General features: G+C 36.3%; 1 long non-coding RNA gene across 1 annotated transcript in view; it reads right to left on the reverse strand.

Moving 5' to 3' along the window:
* The window catches only part of LOC122235085, a 248,162-nt gene extending 241,160 nt beyond the window's left edge, over window positions 1–7,002 (reverse strand). The window contains exon 1 of the long non-coding RNA XR_006213201.1: window positions 6,867–7,002. This is a non-coding gene — a long non-coding RNA (uncharacterized LOC122235085). The remainder of the gene's footprint in view (window positions 1–6,866) is intronic.
* Window positions 7,003–9,707: the final 2,705 nt, after the last annotated feature.

Here is a 9,707-nt window from a genome sequence, read left to right on the forward strand (position 1 = left end):
TAGAAAATAAGGGAGTGCTATTGAGTTGGGTGTTTTTCTTAAAGATCAGTAATTTACCACAAGTTCTGAATGCAGATATTTTTAATCTGAAACTCTATGGTATTGAGATCAAATAGGTTTTAATGCTAATAAACTTGCCAAGATTTTTTGGTTTTACACAAATAATTGACTTTAGGGTCTCATGAAATGATTTTTTTTTTCCATTTTATTTTGCTTTGTTTTAATTTTAAAATCTTTGTTTTGTGGTTCTAAAGTACTGTGACTTCAGGAATGATAAGCTGCCCCTCCCCCAATTTGGGGCCTGTTTAAACCTCCCTAGGTCTCACCAAAGCACTGTGGTTAAAACAGGCATGATTTGGTGGGACCATTAATTTGTTTGAGGCTATAATTTTTGTTCCAGTAACTAACACTTCATTAAGTTGAAATAGTTTCATTATGAAAGGAAATATTCACAGAGAATTTAACCAATGAATGGAAAATTACTAAGTTTCCAACCAGCTTGATTCAGATGAAATGTAAAGCTTATTAATAAAATTGGTTTATGTTTTGAATATTTTAAATTTTTTAACCATAGGAGAATGAAGACAAGAGGTATGTGTAAGCTTTCAAGTTTACCACAGAGAAGCAAAAATGGCATATAAAAATACTTAATTACTCTTTTAAAATGTGTCAGCCTCTATTTCACTGAAATTAAATGCAAATATATGTTTTGTTTTCCTTAAAATATATATGGTATATCCTGGACTTTATATTCTTATTTAAGCACAGAAATGCAGTCTTGTTTCATTTAATTCATTCATTTCATAGCTATTTACTGAGCACCCACTTTGATCAAAGCACTGAACTAGAGCACCGAGGCAGAAAACCCCAACATCTGTCCTTCTCTCAGGAACTAATGTTACAGGCAGTGATACAGAAATTACATAACCAAAGTCAAGTTATTTCATTATAGTCATGATAAGTGGCATGAAGGTGAAGTCCAGGATACTAAGAATGCTTCTCTGAAGAAATATCACTTAAATTCACATCTGAAGAAATATCACTTAAATTCACATCTTAAATTCCTCCTAGGTAAAGGAGGAAGATAGGAAAGCTAATTCATAAGAACAGACCCCTGAGGTGGAAAATAGCATGACTCATTTGAAAAAATGAAAAGGAAAAAGGGATGGGGGGGGGGCGGGTCTTCAACCTGGAACACAAAGAACCAAGTGGACAAGAGTGCTGACTCTGGAGTCAGACAGTTTGGATTCAAATCCTGCCTCCATTGCCACTTCCACGTTATATGATTTCGAGAAACTTCAATTTCCTCATCTATACGATGGAGATAATAACAGTATTGACTCTATAGTTGTTACAGATTAAATAGTTAACACACTTAAAAGTTTATGGTGGTGCCAGGCACCTAGGAAATGCTACAAAAATACTAGCTCTTATTAAGATTGGCATAACTCTAACCAGAGCCTAAATATTATGTTATTTATTGCACTTCTCCTTCTCTGAACATACTGAATCCTCAGTTATACAGTGGACCGGGAACAAGAATTCTTCATATTCCCACTGTAAAAATTGCACAATGTACAGCAAACGGACATCGTAGCCAAAGCACCACCATACATTTTCAAAACATCCTTTGCAAAGATCTCTAAAACTAGTCCCAGAAAATTCAGCTTTTCTTGTGGTGGTGGTGGTCATTATCATTTTTTGGCTTAGTTTTGCTTTAACAATGCTAAATTTTTAAGACGGGGGAACATTCTGAATCTTACAGTAAACATTCTTTTATATTTATTTTTTTTTAATTTTCTTAATGTTTATTTATTTTTGAGAGAGAGAGCACAAGCAGGGAGGGGAAGAGAGAGAGGGAGACACAGAATCTGAAGCAAGCTCCAGGCTCTCACCTGTCAGCACAGAGCCCAATGCAGGGCTCAGACTCAAGAACTGAGATCATGACCTTAGCTAAAGCCTAACACTTAACTGACTGAGCCACCCAGGGTCCCCCTCTTATATATATATATTTTTTTAAATGCAGTCTTATGGTATGAAGGTAGGGTCTATAATAACAGAAAAATGCCATGTAAACATACTTACATATCTTTGAACCAAACTGTAAATTTAAGCTTTAATGTTGATTTTCACAGTTTTGTTCTTTTCTTGTCCTTCCTTTCTTCCTATTTTTATTCATCCCTTACTATGTAGCTAACATAAACTATACCTTCTTTATGTCTTTTGAGTCTTGGTCATTCAAATCTAGTTAGATACTTCTTATCTTGTTAGTCAATTATTTTTCCTTTCCTGTTCATCTTTGAAGACAATAATATTTAGGCCTCCCAGTTGTAAAGGGATTAGCAAAGCCAGTGATTTTAGTGTCATTTGTTATATGTGCAGGAGATGACTGCAGCCCTATTCTCTGACCTGAGGTCATAAAGTTCTCACATGTAGCCTATTAATACAGAATTTACTACAGAGACCAGCAAACCCACTGATAGTGATGCTCACAGTCCAAGTACTTATCTGACATTCCTAGTGCAACAGAAATTCAGACTCTGGATAAATCCCTCTATGCTCTCCTGGAAAGATTCCCAGCTTTACTGATATTCACTCAGGAAGAGATTCAGGATTTTTCTAAATTTATCCGAAAATGAAACTTCTCAGGGGAATGACTATAATCCATTTATAGTCTGGCTCTGCTTGAACATCTATCCTGAAATCTGCCTACAATCATCAAAGACTAAAAGTATTCACTCCTGAAGCCCAAACTAATACTTGCCTTATTTGGTTTCCAAATTCTGTGTTAGGGCTCTCAAATGTTCACTAAGGCTGCTAAGACCCATAAGCTTCCCCAGCTATCTTATTTCCAAATGTGATGCTTTTTAAATTATATGCTACATCATGAATTACCTCATTTCTGTTTTCAGTTCTATGCTTTTTCCTGATTATAAAATTAATAATCAGATCATTATGAAAAATTAAGCAGAATAACATATATCCATCATCACCCACTTCCCCAAGATTTATTGCATTTCCGCACATTTCCTCTCTAAATTTCTAATGCTATTTAAATAAAAGTGAATTTATTTCCTCATGCAGTTAAACTCCATAAAAATATTTCTCTATTCAAAATGAAGTCTATGAAGAGTCTATATCCACCTGTCCTTCCCCTAATAGAACACACGAATTTTTCTTGAATCTTTGTAGCATTTTAAAATATAAAGAGGGACATACATTTTACTGATGTCACCATTTCCAGGGCAATATATTTTTCCAGTTTATTTTCTTTCTCTTTTATTTATTTTATTTTATTATTTTTTAATGAATATAATTTATTGTCAAATTGGCTTACATACAACACCCAGTGCTCATCCCAACAAGTGCCCTCTTCAATGCCCATCACCCATTTCCCTCTTCTCTACCTTTAGTTTGTTCTCTGTATTTAATAGTCTCTATTCTTCTAGTTGAAAAAGTATGAGAAAGTTACATATTAAAATCAATAACCCTCTTCAGACAGTAGGAGAGAAAGATGTCTTAGTTGAACAAAGACACAAGCTATTATCCTTTCTATATTTCTGCATTTAGAGAAAAAAAACATATAAAAAGAAGGCATTAAGCTCTCCTTGAATTTTTACTTTGCCAAAAAAATTTGCCATCATGGTTAAATTATATTTCATAATTCTGGGGTTTTTAAAGTTAAATCACACACCAAGTAATTGTGGTTGAATGTGGATCCACCCATTCAGGGCTTTTTTGTAAACACATACAATTATCTAAAGTGCATTAACCACGACTATTTGTTCTGTGAGGAAACAGCATTTTTTCTGAGTGTCACATATGAAAATATGATAACATTCAGATAAAGGCTAAAGTTGTGGTCTGATTTCTAAAATGCAGAAGCAATTTCACCACAAGGGGTCACGTCTACAAAAAGCAAACTTAAATGAAGAGGACGGAATGACTTTGTGGTCATCTAGTAAGTTTTGCTCTCCACTGGGGTTTATTCACAGAAACAGCATAACTTTGTAGAAACAAGGTCCATGGTCAAGAGATTCTCTTATACTTCCTTTTATATTCTTTATCTTAGGTTGACCAGAAGAACAGATAATTCCTAAAGAAATGATTTTCAGTTTTTTTTTTCTTTTTCCTCTGATATCCACAGATCATGGAAAAGATACACACTGGAATAGAAGTGGAGTATTACAATTATTCCAAATAACTATCAAACCTAACAACTTTAGGGCCATGACAGTTACTGATCTACAATCTTCAATATGTTTAAAACCTCACCCAATTTACATATGAGATTTCTCCTTAACCATCAGGAAAACTAGCCAAAGAGTTAATACTTCTATGCAAGTTTGGTCTGTCTAATGTTCTATCCAGTTTCTAATACAGAGTGAAAAAGTGAGGTACTGAAGTAGGTGTGGGAAAGATTCACGATTGGTAGGTAGAGAGGAAAATTCATTGAAATAAGTCACACTTTGCTTATCTTATCTTATGGGATTGACTTTTTGACCAATATTGTCTGGATTATCCATCAACACTACTTCTCCTTCCTCATTTTTTCATCATGTTAAATAATGATCTTCACCTTTTCAGCATGTAGACAAGTGGTCTACACATTGGGATATGTGGTTCAAAATCAGTCATTAAGGTATGGGGAGAATTAGTAAAACTTCTATTCAATATTAATTTGTATTGAAAAAAATAATTTAAATTGCCTCAGTAAAATTTACAATGTAATTTGACTTTGTCATGGGTATATAATGTATAAATGAACATATAATTATGAGGAATATATACTCTATGCATTTTTACTATAGAGGCAAAGAATAAGCAAAGTTTGAAAACAATTGTCTCTGCCAACTAATATTGTTATATTAGAGAATGTTCCTGAGAAAGTAAGCAAAAACTCCTCTGGCCCACCCCTGACTGTCTTCTACAGAAGTGGAGATATGTTCCCAGAAGACACCTCATATAATAAGGTATGCTTCTATAAGGGGCTTCTTTGTGAGATGGGTTTCTTAATGCCTGAGAGGGGAGTTAGTTGTCTGGCTACATTGCTAAAGAGCTTTTATGTTGGTCCAGTCTTCAAGATGACCCCACCTTCCAGGATTTCCATGCTTGTGTAGTTCCCTTCCCCCTTAACTAGGGCTGACCTGTGCAACCCACAGAATACTGAATAAATTACCACATGGAACTTCCAAAAACTAGGTTTTAAAAAACATTATGATTTCCGCTTTGCATTCTTGGATCACTTACTCTGGGAAAGCCAGTTGCTTTGCCATGAATATATTGAAGCAGACCTATGGTGAGAAAGTAAGACTTCCTAGATTATCTAGCAAGAAACTGATGAGTCATGGCAGTACCCAACAAGGAATTAAGATTTGTTAGCAACAGCTAGCAAGAAACTGATGCTTCTGCAAACAGCTATGTGAGTGAAACATCCTGGAAGCAAATTTACAGCTTCAGTCAGGTCTTCAGATGATTATGGACCCACCCAACATCTTGACTACAACCTTGGGAAAGGTCCCGAGCCAGAAAGACCTAGCTCCACTACTTCCAAATTACTCACCCACAGAAACTCTGAGCTAATAAACGTTATTGTTTTCAGCTTCTAACTTTTATGGTAATTTGTGATTCAGCAATACATAATTAATACAATTTTGTTCAATCATCACTATTCTAACAGAGACTATACACACATCTGCACATTGGACCATATTAAAATAATGATGAGGCGCCTGGGTGGCTCAGTCAGTTAAACATCTGACTTCAGCTCAGGTCATGATCTCACAGTTGGTGAGTTCGAGCCCCACATCAGGCTCTGTGCTAATAGATGAGCCTGGAGCCTGCTTCAGTTTCTGTGTCTCCCTCTTCCTCTGCCCATACCTCACTCACACTCTGTCTTTCTGTCTCTCAAAAATAAACATTAAAAAAATAAAATAATGATAAAAATAAGTCCCCTTCTGTACATTTGACATCATAATATTTGTAAAAAGCAGAAAAGGAACACTGATGAGTAAGCTTGAGGAAAATGAGTCAAACTTTCTGTGAAATTTCTATTTGAAATTTCTATTCTATTTCAAAGTGAAATATTGTTTCATTTTCCCAAATGTTGCGAACATTCTAGTCAATTAAATTGTCCTTAATTCTAAAATGTCACAGAGACATAACTCTCTGGTCTTCCACTATTTGACAGTGAAAATAACAGAATTTAGTTCCTTCTTCTCTAAGATCTATGTATATTGTTGGCTTTTCATGTTACTTTCTTTTTGAACTCTGAATAAAAACTGTTTCAATACAGCTACATAACATATTCTCAACGGCACGTAAATATATCGTTTAATCTATACTGATCTCACATAATCTAAAAAGATTTCCCTTTTAGTTTTCCAAATATCCTTTTAATCCTCTCTCAGCAAACTAAATGATTCTTGAAGGAGAACAGGTTTTGCTTTTCTTTTGTTGCTCCTTAGTGACTAGAAATAAGTTTTGCATATAGTAAGGGCTTGATCAATAAATTTGGTTAATAGAAAAAAACAGTAGACTTTGGCAAGAAATTATACTAATATCTAATATAGTCAAATAGAGTATCTCTTAGCAAAGATAAAATTATTCTATGGGTCAAACAAGGAACATACCAGCATAATAATGCACCATAAATCTCTTGGTCATGAACAGCACGTTGGCCTTATATTACAGTATCAGTATCAATCTCCACCAAATTAAACTTTTATAATCAAAGTTTATAGCTATAATGTAGAGCCAACTGACCTTTAAATAGGAAGAAATTCAAATATATGTCTGATTTTATTTCATACTACTAAAAATACTGATCATCTAGGATAAGCAGGATTACAAGGCATCTTACTTACACTTGAATTTCAAGCTTATCTGGCCAGAGTTTCTGTAGGAGGCCTACAGTGTCCTTATGAGGCCCTTCAGCTGCCCATCTGACACACTGGTGATTAGACCAGAAGCTTCCCAATAGGTCCCATCCATCAGCTGACCTGAGACCTACAATGCAGGGAGACAAGATTGATTGGGCCAATCCATTCTTGTGTCATAATTTTGAATTTGTTAAACAAGGGGGTCATGTACACTAAATAGTTGTGACAGCCATCTGGGTCACAGGTGAACTCATGAGAAAGATAGAAAGGGAAAATACAATATAGCAGACTCAAGTAAAAGTGAAGAGAGAGTCCTTGAGACCCCTGAGAAGTGAGATCAGAGGCTTAGTTGTTGCCTTTATTATTTCTGATTCCATTTCACATAAAGTTTGACTGTACCTCCACACCTGTTCCTCTGTATCTTTAAGCTAACTCCTACTCCTTTTCAACCTGAGCAACTCTGAGTGGTTTTTGTTCCTTGCTCCATCAAAAACATTGGCTATAACATTCCTTTAGGCTAAATATAGAAGTGAATGGGAATATTAAACCAGTAAAGTAGCATCAGTGAAGATGCAGAGCTACTTGAGAGGAATAAAAATGAGATAAACCTCAATTTACTCTTCTTGTTTAAAGAAGCTTTTTCATGGCAATCTCATTACCCTCACAGATTCAACTACTAGAGAGAGACGATTCCCAAATCTAATCTTCAACCCAGAATCATCCCCTGAGAAATTCAGATAGCCTCCTAGACCTGTCTACCTAAATTTATAATGACATTTTATATTCAACAAGTTAAAATTCAAGACCATCATTTCCCCTTAGTTAATTCTGCTTCAGTATTTTCTATCTTGAGTAACCACCATCTTACTCAAGCTAAAATTTAAATTCACCTTTGACATCTTTTACATCATTTACATTTCACTATTCTCCCTGCCCTTACACACCTACTTTCCAAGGGTTGACAACTGACCTGTTTAACATCCCTCAAATATGCATGTTCTTCCTCATTTCCAGCATTACCGCCCTAGGTTATCATTCCTCCTCTGATGCAGCCAAAACAGAGGTAAATACATTCACATACCTGTGCTTTGGTACATACGACTAGAAATCAAACTATTAGTCATGGAAACTTCCTCTCCTCTCTAAATTGAAGTAAGGATTGGAGATGGCATAAGTGTCATTTTCTCCTCATTGCTGCTTCCAAACCATTTTCTTCTCCTTTCTTTCTAAAATCACCCATTGTTTCCACCATGATAAATCTCATGTCATTAGTTATTCATCTAATTCATCTACCAACCCTCATTTTTGCTATCAATTCACTCCTAAGTCTTTGTCTTGATTTCTTAGTGATTTTATTGTTGGTGCACTCAACACAACTTCTGTCATATTTCTTGGTGATTTCAACCTTCACCTACATCTTCCCAACACCCTGGCATCAAGTGGCATTGACTTCCTCTCCTCCAGTGATATTTTCGTCAGCCACAGCTCAACCTTACACTACCAAAAAAGGCATATCCTTCACTGTCTGAACTGTAAACACCCCTTATCTCATCATCAATTCTCCTATATTCCTTTCACTCCATCTGGTATACAATTCTAAAACTCCTTTACCAACACCTGGACCCTCCACTGATCCTAATAACATTTCATGCTTTTCATTCTCCTCATTTTATCCTTACCCAATTTATATTATACTACATATCATTAGAACCACTTTCTTGCATATGCCCTAAATTCTTTGGCCTCTCTCTCCTACCATTTCGCTGGCCTTGAAAGATATCAAGCCCTGAAGAAATTCAATTCTTCATATATTCTGCGCTATCCCCAAGGAGCTGAATGTGGTGGGAAACAGCACACATCCATTAAGCTCAAGTGGGACCTTAAAATTATATGAAAACTTATTTCTTTTCCCCAATTGATTTACTCTCCTAGTCTCCCAAATAACTTTCATACTTTCTCCCGTTTCCTCAAACTTTCAGCACATCCTCTCTGCGTGCCACTCTCTGCTAAGAGAGCAGAATCAGTCAGACGAGAAGCTCCATTGGCACATCTACTAAACTGCCTACATCTGAACCCATACACTTTGTCTTTACTCCTTCTAGAATAAATAAAATTATCAGTGTACAACTGATGGTCTGTCTCTCCATGTGAGCACTAGAGCCTAACTCCCTGTCTCTACTCAAGAATATCATTCTAGGGGCAGCTGGGTGGCTCAGTCAGTTGAGTGTCTGACTTTGGCTCAGGTTGTGATCTCATGGTCGTGAGTTCGAGCCCCACATCTGGCTCTGTGCTGACAGCTTGGGAGCCTGGAGCCTGCTTCAGGTTCTGTGTCTCCATCTCTCTCTGCCCGTCCCCCACTCTCATTCTGTCTCTCTCACTCTCAAAAATAAATAAACATTAAAAAAAGAATATTATTGGGGCGCCTGGGTGGCGCAGTCGGTTAAGCGTCCGACTTCAGCCAGGTCACGATCTCGCGGTCTGTGAGTTCGAGCCCCGCGTCAGGCTCTGGGCTGATGGCTCGGAGCCTGGAGCCTGTTTCCGATTCTGTGTCTCCCTCTCTCTCTGCCCCTCCCCCATTCATGCTCTCTCTCTGTCCCAAAAATAAATAAAAAACGTTGAAAAAAAAATTAAAAAAAAAAAAAAAAAAAAAAGAATATTATTCTAGCAATATTCTCCCCCTTTCCTGCCCTGTCAATTTGTTTTCCTCTACTGGGTAATTCCAACAGATTATAAATATGCTGTAACATACCCTATCTTACAAAACAACTCTCCTTTGGGGTGCACATTCCAGCTCTGCTACTAACCCATGTCCTTACTCCTTTATAC

This window comes from Panthera tigris, chromosome F2, assembly GCF_018350195.1.
Source record: "Panthera tigris isolate Pti1 chromosome F2, P.tigris_Pti1_mat1.1, whole genome shotgun sequence".
Lineage (NCBI taxonomy): Eukaryota > Metazoa > Chordata > Mammalia > Carnivora > Felidae > Panthera > Panthera tigris.